General features: G+C 33.6%; 1 protein-coding gene across 1 annotated transcript in view; it reads right to left on the reverse strand.

The window, feature by feature from the left end:
- Positions 1-13,884, reverse strand: part of LOC143225772 (CD151 antigen-like) — a 28,267-nt gene extending 14,383 nt beyond the window's left edge. Inside the window, exon 1 of the mRNA XM_076455757.1 lies at positions 13,700-13,884. The gene's annotated coding sequence lies outside the window, so the exon portion shown is untranslated. The remainder of the gene's footprint in view (positions 1-13,699) is intronic.
- Positions 13,885-14,856: the final 972 nt, after the last annotated feature.

Raw genomic sequence — 14,856 nt, forward strand, 5'->3', positions numbered from 1 at the left:
TGATGATGAAGACAACAGTAGAACACCTATCCAAAACATCGCCTCAGACACATGTACGCCACGAATGATTTTCAAAAACACTAATCCTAGTCACTGTCTTCTTCACCAAGTCAAGTCTCACAGGACATTATCTGCCATTACTGGCGCTAGTAAGTGAAAGTTGGTTTTCGCAAGTTCCTCCCGGCTCTTCCCACATCCAATTCGTGAAGTAAGATCTACAGATCCCCGCCGCTCTGAAGGACCCTAAGTGCCATATGGGCTGTTGTTTTTGTGCTGCCCGTCGTTGGTTTTTCGCCTTTGCTTGCTTAATGGAATGTTTGTTATGAAGCACAAAGCTACACAAAGAGCTGTCTATGTTCTGCCCACCACGGGTATCGAAACTCGGTTTCTAGATGTGTAAGTCCACAGACATACCAACGTGCCACTGGGGAAGGGGTTCCTTACTTGTTTCAAGTTAATAATAATTTCCTTTCGGTTGTCAAATTTTATTTATTTTTCTCTCATCTTGTTTCACAATATTAAACCCACTAGGATATTTAAATTTCTGAACCTTATCGATTATGCTTGCCCCTAAATTAAATAACTTTAAACCGAAATACCTGCCACGATTTTGTTTCGCTGTTCCCAAACTTTTTTTTCTCGGGGTTCTCCCGCTTTTCCCCACATCCAACCCTAGTAGTTGGATCTATAGATCTCTGCCATCCTGAAGGACCCTAAATCCCATATCGGCCACTGAAGTTAATTTACTGTCCATTTATTCATTTTCTGTTTTTGTCATCATGCTCCTTTATCATTTAGCTTCCCATGTTCTATTAAATCACGAGCGGAGCTCGTTTGTGTGTTTTTCTTATAGCAAAGCCACATCGGGCTATCTGCTGAGCCCACCGAGGGATACCGAACCCCTGATTTTAGTGATGTAAATCCATAGACTTACCGTTGTATTAGCGTGGGACCTTTCACTCACTGATTCCATATTTATTTATCATTCGGTCTATATATATATATACATATTGTTTTGTTTTAATATCATGTCAATATATACTCATATAATTCAGTTCGGTTTGCTATCATGCAAATATATACACATACAAGTCAGTTCACATTGATATCATGCCTATATTTATATATATATATATATATATATATAAGTCAGTTCGTTTTGCTATCATACAAATATATACACATACGAGTCAGTTTGCTTTGCATTCTTGCCCATATATATGTATATAAGTCAGCTCCTTTTGCTCGTGTAGCTGTATGTACATGAACACGTAACTCATGTCGTTATATGTCTATATACACAATGAAACTCAGTTCGTTTTGTTCTCATATTTATGTATACTTACATAAATCAGTTCATTTTACTCTTAAGTCTAAATGTACATGTATGATATCAGTATTTTTTTCATTTATATTTTGCTTTCAAGTCTGTATATACCTATAAACTCTGTTTTTGTTGTCATTTCTATACATACATATACAACTACTTGTTTTGCTCTATCGTTCCATTTCATTTGGCATTTAGCAATAACGTGAAACTATTTCTATCAAATTACGAATACCATATACAGCAGTACAGTACAATTTTTAATACTATGTTGTTAAATTATAAAACGCATTCAATTAAAACCCCGGGGGGAGAGGACGTGTGTGTGTGAATGTATTCGTGGGTCTTACTGCAAAGTATGTGATGATAACCAGCAATTTTTTTTTTTTTTTTTAATTTGCATATTATGGATTGAAAGTATGGAACTACGCACGTGAGGGTGGGGTCCAAATTTCTACTTGCACGCGACAGTACCTTACATTCAGTGCAGACCCGCGTGATATGAAGTTTTCTGTTCTATTCATCAGAACAATGCCCGCATTATCTCATTTATCTCTTGGGAAAAGCATTCCACGTGGCTTATGTGTTATGATCGTCACTTTCTTCCGGATTCATATTTGTTGATTACAAAACCACAAACCGAAGTAGAAGAAGCTGGGTAGACCTTGTTGAAAACCTTATTCATGTTGTCATGTTATAACTTATGTATGTTGTTATGCTAACTTACGTATGTTTTTCGTAGTGGGTTACATATATTGTCTCGTTGTAACTTACTAATAATCTCATGCTGTACCTGAAGCGTATTTTCGTGTTAGTTTATTTATGTTGTTACATATTAATCTATATACGTTTTTTTGTTTGAATTTCGCGCAAAGCTACACGGGGGCTATATGTGCTAACCGTCTCTAATTTAGCAGTGTAAGACTAGAAGGACGGCAGCCAGTCATCACCACCCACCGCCAACTCTTGGGCTACTCTTTTACCAACGAGTAGTGGAATTGACCGTCACATCATAATGCCCCACGGCTAAAAGGGCGAGTATGTTCGGTGTGACGGGAATTCGAAACCGCGACCCTGAGATTACGAGTCGAGTCCCTTAACCACCAGGCCATGCCAGGCCTTCTATGTACGTAAAGCAAAAAAAAAAAAAAAAGTTTGTCTGTTACGTAACTACTCCTGAATCTTTTGGCTAATCCCGACCAAATCTTATAGAACAATAGTTTGGAACAAGAAGTATGTTAATTCTGGTTAATTCTACTTATATATACAATGTACCTTGTCATAAGTATGTAACACAAATATTGACAAACTCTGTAGGTTGTAAATGTTTGGTATTTCCCGTAATCAGTTTAAATAGTATAATATAAGCCCATAGAAGCAGTGCTAGGTGGAGGGGCCCAGCGGGCGATAATAAACTTTTATTAAAAATGTGGCTTTTCGAGTTAGGTGGTCTTAAAATTCATTATATTATGTAAAATATATGGCAATGAGTATTGAAGAAAGTGATCTTACAAGGCAGGAGGACTTAAAATGTAATACAGTACGATGTGATATATTGTAAATTTACCGCTGACAGAACATAGACAATAGGCCTAGTCACTGAAAACAACTTTGACTTACTCTTTAATAAGCCATGTAGTGGGACGTTTTGTACACTTCCACATTTTAACATCGTACATCCAGTGGTCATAAAATAATTATAAACATTAAGGCTTTTATGGGCCTTGAACTGTATTCCGGTGCAAAAACATCCTCAGGACTAAATAATTTACGATATCTATATTCTCAACCTGTAGGGCTTTAACGTTGGTTTGTAGGCCTAGCTCGAATAATTTACTGGCATCTAGCGTGATTGTCAGTGCTGATGGTACGGAATATGAATTTGTCGTGTCAAGACTGATTTTTCTACACTTTTCTTCATTTCTTGACTTTCATATATTGTCTAATAATGTGTTCGTAAATTTGTGAGAAATGAACCGAGAACTAGGTGATTGGGTAGCGGAGGCCATGTTTAAACGAATAATGTTTACGTTCAATATGGCAGCAAATTGTTGCTGTGTTTACTTTGGTGACGTGACTGCTTATCCTTTCTAACACAACATACACAATGTGTGGGAAGGGTATCCAAACGTTTTATATATATCATGTGAAACATCGTGCAAGGACATTAAGAGCTGAGTGTTGAAAAAGGGTAAAAGAAAGTACCCCTACCGTCAACTGTTTCAACTACGTCTTGCTACAAAGTCACCCTCACCATCGCACAGTGTATAACATGTTTAAAGTATATAAATATTGAGTTTTTAAAACTTATACAGAAATTTTGGTGAGATGATAATAAATACTATAATAATTTATTATGTTAGAAATGAATCCTGTGAAATTTAGGATTTTTGTGTTAGTCAACGTAGCATCCACCGACATAATGTTTTAACTTCATAGCCACGACCTCAGCTTCTTTATCTATATTGCAAAGAATAAGCTTACATAACAGGGCGAATAAAAGTAATCTATTTTCCATATGATAACTGAAATTTGTTGTTACGTAGTAATTTATATGTGTTATCTACTAATGTGTGCACATTGTAATATTGTAACATATTTATTCTGCTGTGCAGTAACTTGGCATAATGTATAGCAATGACTTATGCAGGTTTCAGACGTCTGCACATATTGTTATGCATTGCTTTGGTATGTTGCCAACAGTAGTATATCACGGGTTGTCGTGCAATAGTTTACATATGCCTTGAAAACGAGAAACCCAATTGAAATAAAAATGTATCTCAGAACGGCTGATATGGGTATTAACACTTTTATTGACAAGCAGAGAACAATGTTTCGGCCTTTCTATGGGTACTAATACTTTCATTGATAAGCAGAGAACAGTTTTGACCTTCCTAGGTAAACCTGAAGATAACCAAGGAAGGTCGAAACGTTGTTCTCTGCTTACCAATAAGTGTTAATACCCTGCCGTTCTGAGATACACTTTATGTATTCGTTTGTACAGTAACCAATGTAGTATGCTGTACAGTTGTTATTACTCACCAATTTATATATATTGTGATACATTTTAACAGAATAAGTTGTTTAGGTCATAATAGAAAATTCTGTATTTTGTCATAGAGTAGATTAGATACACGCCTGCAAAATTATATGTATATTATCTTCGAAACTTTTATACAATGGGATAGAAAAGTTTATGTGAGTTTTCAGAAAGCAAGTTTTATACAAGATGTACGTATCTTGTGATACAGAAAATCATGTATATATTTCATTGTATAGCAGATTAGGTTAGTTTTTATACAGTGAAGAGGACACTAGAAACCAGGTTTCGATACTCGTAGTGAGCAGAGCACAGATAACCCCTTGTGTAGCTTTGTGCTTAACTACAAACAAACAATCATATACTGATTGCTTTCGTTCAGCTTCCTGTAGTCAATCGTATTTATATCATGTTTAAGTTAGGTTTAAAACAGTTTAGAGGAGTTTTTGTTTTTTCTTGCGAAAGAAACATAATAAAATATCAATCGCATTTCTTGAATATACATTTACTATGGCACAAAATCTTGGTAATTTACAAAAAATCAGTTAGTGGTAACGTATATTCAACATGAAAACGTCTTTAACGATTGAGAGAAACTAACGTTTTTGACAAAAACATTCAGTGTAATTAGTTTGTTTTAAATATACACGTAAATATTCTATAGAAGCTGTTTCATTTTATTTAAACATCCTATGAAATTTAGTTAAAACTCGTAAATCTTATAGTAGGATTGAGTCACTTTGGTATTTTTAATGAATTAAAAGGTTAAATCAATATGTTTATGCTTTAACGTATAACATCGAGATAGAGAAAGTTTGCAATAATGATAGTGACAATTAATCTGAGAAAAACTTATTGAAAACAGAAATGTTTCTTTTTGTGAAGGAATTTTACGAGAAAAAACGGGACATCCTCTGTCGACTGATTAAAGTAAAGATTTTGAAGATAGAAGCATTAATGGAAAAAAAATATCGTAAAGAGAGGAAGGTGTCCAATCATATATTTGCATATTCTTGGATATAGATGTATACATATATACATCTATATTCCATGTTGGTATTCATACACGTATAATTTTATTGTACTAGGTCAAATAGATTGATTTAAATTCAATAGAATATATTCCCTTTGACATTTCTTATAGAAACGACAATTGTCATAAAGCACTGACAAAAGTAGCTATACTTCTGTGTGCTCAGTAAAATGACAAGAAACGATGACATCCAGTGGAGAAAGAAAAAAAAGACACGAAAAACAATGGCTGCTTAGCAAAGATAAGCACTCTATTGTGCTCTATGTAACTATTACATCCAAAACCAAATATTTTTTGCCCACAATGCACTGCATTCAGCCTCCTTTGCTCAAAAACTGCAATACGTTTGTTTTTAAGAAGTAATACGTGGAATGATAAAAGACAGTTGTAAACAGTCCACTAGACAATCATATTGCATGCACGCTTTGATCCAAGTAATTGGGTTATCTACACGTTTTAAAACATTTAGTCTTTACAATTTTTAGTAATATTACAACGGGCATCTACTAACGGAAATATAAACCTTGCCAGTTATTCGTAAATAGACTTTAAACGTTTTAATAGTCTGAAACAGAAGTCAAAACATCACTAATTAGACTTAAATAGAAACACAAACCTTATACGTTAGTTCTAAACAGACCATAACTTTTTTTAGTTGATTCTAATTAACAATCAAAGCAGTGTTGGTTAATCGTAAATAGAATCCCAAACCTTGTTAGTCCTAAGGAGAAATATAAACCTTACCAATCAGTCCGAAATATAAGTCAAAACTTTGTTAGTTAGTCTTAAAAAGAGACATAAACATTGTCAGTTAGTCATAAATAGGCCCTAAATGTTTCCAGTCAGTCCTAAACAGTAGTTGAAACTTTAATAGTTGGCAATAAATAGAAGCTAGTATTTCATTAGTTAATAATGAGCAGAAACGTAAACCTTACCAGTTAGGCTTACATACACCTTAAAAAATTAGTTAGTCATAAACACATTTCAAAATCTTGTTATTTAGTTCTAAATAAAAGCAAAATCTTCTCAGATAGTTCTAAATAGACCCTAAACGTTTTTAATTATTCGTAAATAGAAGTCAAAATTTTTATATTTAGTTCTAAATAGAAGCCAAAACTGGTGAGTTAGTCCTAAATAGAAACCAAAATTTTGTGAATAAGTCCTAAATAAAGCCAAAACCATGTCACTTAATTATAATTATAGACTAACGCCTTGTCAGTTAACTTTCAAAGTATGTTTAGTACATTTAGGTTATTAACTTTCCCGTTCTTTCATGTTCGTGGAATTAAGAGTGAATGTAGATTAGACAGTAGTTGTTTGTTTTAGAATTTCGCACAAAGCTAATCGAGGGCTATCTGTGCTAGCCGTCCCTAATTTAGCAGTGTAAGACTAGAGGGAAGGCAGCTAGTCATTACCACCCACCGCCAACTCTTGGGCTACTCTTTTACCAACGAATAGTGGGATTGACCGTCACATTATACACCCCACGGCTGGGAGGGCGAGCATGTTTAGCGCGACGCGGGCGCGAACCACGCGACCCTCGGATTACGAGTCGCACGCCTTACGCGCTTGGCCATGTCAGGCCCACACTAGTTGTACTATTGTTTCTAATTATGGTTATCGCTTATCATACCTATTTAACTTATAAAACACACGTTTCAAAAACTAATTCTTAACGAACCTAAAGTGAAAAAACATAGCATTATATTACATTTTCCATAACCAATATGATTTTTATTTTATTTTAAAGATTTTATGGCTTCCAGTTTAGAATATGGTTATATAGATTTATTATATCAGTCTTATTCAAGTAGTATGTTACTTTATGTTCTATGGATAGCATGTGTTGTGAAAAATGTATTAACTGTATTTTTAAAAGTTAGATTACAGGACGATAATTCAATATTTGTTTGTCTGAATAATATTTAATTAAACTTCGACGCCACTGTGTAAAGAGCCAAGAGTGGAGATGCTAGGATTACATGGTGTTAGTTTAGGTAAGTTAGCTGTAACGTTTGTCGATTGTTTGGTAAAGGTCAACAATGTCTCTTCTTCGAGGATATAAACCATATCAATTGTTCAGTAAAGTTAACCTTGTCGCTTGTTCGAGAAAATTAACCATATCTTTTGTTCGAGTATTATGTTGTCCAGAAATAAATGCCATGTTTGAACTGCGAAGTTTGGAAAAGTATAAACCAGTGTTGTAAAACATGCTTTAATCAAAGTAAGCACCATTTCTTTCAACACACTTTTACCAATGTGTAACGATACTGTTTATGCCCCTTCTGTAGAAATCAAAATTTCTGTGGTCAAGGAACTCCCTGAAAGCTTCTTCTGCAGCTGCCTGGTTTTGAAAGCATTTATTGTTCAAAAAGTTGTCAAAGTACTTGAAAAATAAAAATCTGTAGGGGAAAAGGTCTGAGGAATAAGGTGGATGAGACAGAACCTAGATTCCGAATTCGTTCAATTTTTTGGAGCGTCATCCTTGACAGGCCTCATAACGCTGGTCTTGTTGATCTTCAGTCAGCCCAGCGGAACCCATTTATTTAAGTTTTCGTCTTTCCCCTCGCACTCAGGTTGTTGGCAATGCTTGATTTGCTTATGCCTAGCTTTTCTGCAAGCTCACGTACTGTTTTGCGAAGGTCTGTCTCAACTGCTTCCCTTAATGCGTTTTCATCTAAGGTCTTGAACACATTAATCTCCATGTCAAAACCTATGGAACCAACGCTTAACTGTACGTTAAGTAACAGATCCATGGCTGAATGTTTGGCTGATGTTCCGTGTAGTTTCGGTAGCTTTTCGTTCAAGTTTGAAGTCGTAGAGGAAAATAAGACAAAAATCTTTCTTGTCCATGCTGCCTTGGGGGTTGTGAAACTTACTTTGAGTAGAGTTGAAACAGCAGACAATTAAGACACCTTGTAAGCGACAAACGTTGGATTAAACAAACCAACCAACCAACCAACCAACCAACGATAAGTTACTCAATATTCAGCTTCTAAATATCATCGTGAGAATTCCAACTATTATTTCAGGACAACCTAATAAATTAACCATGTTGGTTTTTCAGTAACGCTGACTTTGACATCTGTCGATTTCGGTGGATTTAATAACATGTTTTATTCAAATGACGGTAACCGAGCTGGTCCTATCGTGTAGTGAAGAAAAGTGAAAACATTCATTCACCAAATATTCACATCTAAATAATCATCTGTTTCAATAACGATTGTTTGTCGCAACACTTTTAGCACCTCGGTGCTCTTTGTTTTCCAGAAAGTGCATTCTTAGTGTTTCCACTATGTCCATACGCTTGACAACGTTTCAGCTCTAAATCAAACGTTTTTCAGCGCACTTTATGGTACATTACATATATCCAAGGAAATATCACGTTATTACACTGAGATTCTCAAAATGTGTTATTAATGGCGTGAACTCGTACATGTTTCGATGTGAAGCTGGCGAAAACATTAGCGTGAAATCCTACAACAAAATAAATTATACGAAACTGCTGCATGAAAAGTAATTAGTGAGACAGCTTCTCTTTCAGCGTTATGAATCTTAGTCATGCTGAAATACATTTCCTGTTATATACTTCTCTCACAAACAAATTACCGTAAGTAAAAACGAGCATTTAAGAGATAAAATAATAATCTAATGAAAACATTCAGACTTTTACCACTTTGTGCAAGACAGCTTAAGATGATCATCTAGGTCACTACGGTCTAGTATTAAATCATTTATTTGTCTTGAAACATGGAAATAACATCTTCTCCAGAATAGTACAAAGAGAGAGAAGGAAAAAAAAACATAACTACGAACACTTCATTCCATCTCAAGCAGGAAAAAAAAAATACAAATACTATCGTTTCTCTTAGAAACAGGGAAGAAAACATGACCAAGATAAACTTATTCTTTCTTATAAACAGAGAAACTATGGTTAAGATAAATTTATTCCGTCTTACAAAAAGGGAAAATATGGCTAGTATGATTTATTTCGTCTTACAGACAGGAGAAACTATGGCTAAGATAAATTTATTCCGTCTTCTAAACGGGCAAAATATGGAAAAGGTGAATTTATTCTATCTTATAAACTGAAAAATATGGCCAAGATAAATTTATTCCGTCATACAGACAGAGAAAATATAGCAAAGCTAAACTTATTTTGTCTTACAAACAGGAGAAACACGGTTTAAATAAATTTATTATTTTCTTACAAACAGGGAAACTATAGCTAAGATAATTTATTTCGTCTTACAAACGGGCAAAATATGGAAAACATGAACTTATTCCATCTTACAACATGAAAACATATGGCTAAGATAAATTTATTCCGTCTTACAATCATAGAAAATATGGTTAAGATAAATTTATTCCGTCATACAAATAGGGAAAATATGGCAAAGCTAAACTTATTTCGTCTTACAAACAGGAGAAACACGGTTTAAATAAATTTATTATTTTCTTACAAACAGGGAAACTATGGCTAAGATAATTTATTTCGTCTTACAAAAGGGCAAAATATGGAAAACATGAACTTATTCCATCTTACAACATGAAAACATATGGCTAAGATAAATTTATTCCGTCATACAAATAGGGAAAATATGGCAAAGCTAAACTTATTTCGTCTTACAAACGGGAGAAACATGGTTAAGATAAATTTATTATTTTCTTACAAACAGGGAAACTGTGGCTGAGATAAATTTATTTCGTCTTACAAACGAGCAAAATATTGAAAACATGAACTTATTCCATCTTACAACATGAAAACATATGGCTAAGATAAATTTATTCCGTCTTACAGACAGGAGAAACATGGCTAATAGAAGTTTATTCCGTCTTACAACCAGGGACACTATGGCTAAGATAAATTTATTCCGTATTACAAAGGGGGAAAATATGGCTAGGATGAATTTATTCCGTCTTACAAACAGGGAAACTATGGCCAAGATAAACTTATTTCGTCTTACAGACAGGAGAAACATGGCTAATGGAAATTTATTCCGTCTTACAGACAGGAGAAACATGGCTAATGGAAATTTATTCCGTCTTACAAATAGGGACACTATGGCTAAGATAAACTTATTCCATCTTACAAACGGGAAATATCTGGCAAATATATATTTATTTTGTCTCTTCTTCGTGCTGTTCTGAAGAAATAAGACGTTGATACGAGCATTTTCTTCTTCAAATTGGGAAAACATGGGTAATAACGTATAGTCCATCTCAAACGATAACTCATGGGTTTACTTTTCGAATTTCTTTCAGAAAGGTGAAATACTCACAGACACTTTATTTCAGAAGGGAAGAAATCAGAAGCAAATTATTTTTTCTCAAAATGAAGACGTAAGAGAAAATATCATTTAACAAAAGGTAAGAATACAAACTGTTCAATTGTTTCAAGATGCAGGAAAACAACACTTTTTATCTGGAAATAGAAAATCACTTTGCTTCGCACATTTAACGTTAAAACAGTCAAACGCTCGTCTTTCTTTCATTTTGTATATAAAGTCAGAACCTCCCCCCTTTGTGTTTGACATACACAGTTTATAAAAGGTGAACAGCTTCCATTTGTTTGGAGATATAATGTATAACATTTCAGGCGAAGAAGTATATCGATTTTCTGTAACAGGATAGCAGTTTATCAGAACTCCATGATTTAACTCATCACATATAGCACTATTCCCAATAGGAAATGGAACTTTCTCTTTCATATATTGGAAAATTTAATTAGGTTTGTGTGTGTTTGCTAAATCCATAACTAAATAGTTTTAAAAATACTTTCTATAAAAACAAAATCTAACAAAACATATGAAACACAATGGCCATTGTTCCTCTTACTTTTGGAGTTTCTTATACGTATAAGACGTGTCAAAAACTTTAGAGTAGAAGAAAAACCTAACTGTTACTTCAGCTGCTTCAATCAATGAAGAGAATATTCAGTTCAGGTTTATCCTGTCCACCTAATCAATCCCTAATTTTCTAAACATTGGTTTCGTTCTTGTTTTAATTTACGTTATAATCTCTAAAAAGTGTAATCATATTATTTTATTTTATTTATTTGTGACCAAAATCTCTGCTCAGTTGATTTTCTCCTATTATTCTTTATGATTAACATCTCGTTCTCCTAATTTATAATTTTCTTATGTAAGACTAGCGAATTGGAGTTTAAGACTGATAGACGGTGTATCCTCACCGCAATGTGGGTCCTATTTTTCAGTCACCTACAAAACTTAGGATAGACTTTATAATCCCATGTTGTAGCTTGTATCATAGGATCATTTTTTTTAAATGTACAGCGTATTTTTAAAAATTTCATGCTAATGTGTTTTGGGTTACAGTTATAATATATATATATTTATATAGAGATAGATACAAGTCAGATAATCTTACAAGAAGGCGTTACAGACGACGATAAGAATGTTCGATAAAACTTACTGAGAGATTTCTCACGTTATATATGTTGAAATTATTACAGAATCATAATAACAATTTATTAAGTTCATACGACAGACTGAAGATAATCAGCTACGTACATAATTAATGCTCTGTAACATAATGGCCATTATTTTCGAGTCGTTACTTCATTCTCTTTGTAATACCTGATGTCTTTATTTTCCCTATTTACTCTTCGACTGTTGTCCTTGTCAGGAGAACGTAACCATATTAACACCCAGTACAAGAGACAAACAACATTAAGAAATTTATAATCAAGGATCGTGATACTTCTTAAATACGCTTTGCGTGAGAGCTTAAACATAAAGGCTAATACTATCCTAATAGAATTAAGTTGAGGCGAATATATTTAAAGTGTTGCATCGATTTTTACCAGCTTAAGTCTCATCGCAGCTTCTTATACGATATTCACGTGATTCTTAATATAAATAGCACTTGATGGTGCATGATTTGACTATATTTATGTGTATGTTGTACAGAGAAGCATTGCTCTGTCCAAGAGAACATAAACAACTTATCTTTCAAATATCCCCCGCTAGCACAGCTAAAATCAGGGATTCGATTCCCCTCTGTGAACTCAGCAGATAGCCCGACGTGGTGTTGCTATAAGAACACACACACACACCCTCTCTCAAGTATAAAAAATTTACTCTTCCCCACTTTTTCATGAATAATTTACTTTTAAAGTACATAAGCACTTATTACGGTTCTGTATGTTTTGTTTTCTTTATTTTAGTGAGATGTATTACGTTCTACTCTTCTTTTCGAATTGTGTTATATAAAAACATATGAATTTTTTTACGATGTAATATAAAATATATTATTAAAAACTCGCTTAAATTACTTACTTACTAGGATAGCTTGCGAAAACATTTGTACAACTCATGAGCAAAAAACGAAACTAACAGAAAAGAATGTTTAAATAATCACTCAACTTTTCGTGTGATGTTTGTTCTCACAGGATATAACATGATGATAGGAACAACACATTTTTTTTGTTCCATGGGATATTCCAGTAGATCGTTTTTACGTGGGTGATTTCAAGCCATTCAAAATCACTATCTATTTTAACGGACAAAATAGCTACGAATAATTACTATACGTGTGATGGAAATTTCACTTCTGGAGTTTCTAACCTGTTGCCTGTTGGAAAACTGTATGTCCTTTCGTTAACATTAACGCTAAATGTTTCTCTTAAAATCTCTTCTCATCTGACACTTGAAACGGAGAACCAAATGAGAGAAACATTATTACATTTCCGAGCTACATTACTGTAGTATAACTAATGTTGAACGTAATAAAGTTCACACTGATTGCTTCAAACATGTCTCCCACAACAGCTAGTTCTAACAAAGGCGTTAATACGTGTACTTTTGAAAAACAATAGCAAATTATAGTTCTTTCTAATAACATGTAAACAATAAGTCTCATTTTTCAATATTTAAAGCGTGTTAGTTTTACGTGATGTAACTAATAACAAACATAAAGCTTGATTAAATAAAACATTTTGACATTCAACTAAAACTGTAAGTCACAAAATCGGTCATGTAAATATTCTTAAATAAACAGCAGGTTAAAAGATCATGGTAACAGTTTCATTACGCAAATGTTCGTAAGCTAAGTAAACCGTAGGTTACAAGTTAAAAGTGTTTTTTTATGCATATATTTGTAGTTTAAAATAATAATAGTTTAAAATATCGAGATTAAGTTAAAAGTCTTTTACTCAAATGTTCTTAAGTAATAGGTTAAAAGACTGATATTAACATATTAGAATTGTTATGGAAATGTAGTTAAAAGAACCAAAGCTAACTTTAAATGCTATTACTTGTCAATAATTCCTACTTACCTCAACAAGTTGGGACAATATTATTATTCCAGATCTTCCAATATCAAACCTGACGGTCTGCTCTTCCAGACGTTACACACAGAGACTGACTAATGCTTTTAGGAAGTTATTTGTCGTAGTTATCATGCGCGAACGCGGTTGCCTTATAACGTTTGTTGTCTTCTGGTTACCTAGGCAACGCTCTTTCGAGATATTTAGGGATGCACTATGCTCACTATGATCCAACAATACCGCTCAACCTATTTTAACAAATTGCAACCAATAGGAAGGCTGGCATACTTTTCCGAAAATAATGATTATGCTCTCTCTTCCAAACAATGTCCAGCTTTTATGATAAATTGTTACAGCTTTTATTACTTCAATCCATAGACTTTCAAAGTGAAGGGTTAGGCAACCTGTTGCTAAGGTTACATATATTGTATTCACTTATTTATCTTTTCTTTGAAGAATAATATTTATTCCTAATATCAAAAATGTACGAGGGAAATTACCAGTAAAAATACGTATTACCAATAAACTTCACAAGAAATACGCCGACAACTTGCGTATTATTATAATTTATATTTTCTAAAATATAATAAGAATAAGAATTCTTGTTTATCAGCGGACCTACAAACATGTCGCTTACATTCCAATGTTCATTGTACACCATTCCAAAATTTGTGAGAAGTTTGCAAGACAGAAATATCCAGATTAAATCAGCTCTTTGATTTATGCTGCATCAAAATCTGTAAGTAGTTTGCGAAACAGAGATCCTAAGATTAACTCAGTTGTTTGACTTATTTTGACTCAATATTCTTAAACAGTTCACGGATGAAAAAGAACGACCCCCAAGAATTAACTCAAAGTTTTACTCAACATTGTTTCCCTTAAGTTTCTAAAAGTGATTCCACGGAATTCTTTCCATAAACACACCTCATTGATCAAAATCGTACTGGGAATTCAAAAACGAAGCACGTATAAGACAAACTTTATTTCGTTTCCTAGACAAGGAAAACTCAGGATATGTTTTTCGATTAATTCATATTTTATTAACAATTCGACTGTTGAGCAGTTTTGGCAATTATCTTTTCAAACATACATGCCTTCGAGGAAAGGACTACGAATGAATTTTACGATAATATGTCAATCAAACCTATGATATTGTTTATGCATTC

This window comes from Tachypleus tridentatus, chromosome 9, assembly GCF_004210375.1.
Source record: "Tachypleus tridentatus isolate NWPU-2018 chromosome 9, ASM421037v1, whole genome shotgun sequence".
Classification (NCBI taxonomy): Eukaryota; Metazoa; Arthropoda; class Merostomata; order Xiphosura; family Limulidae; genus Tachypleus; species Tachypleus tridentatus.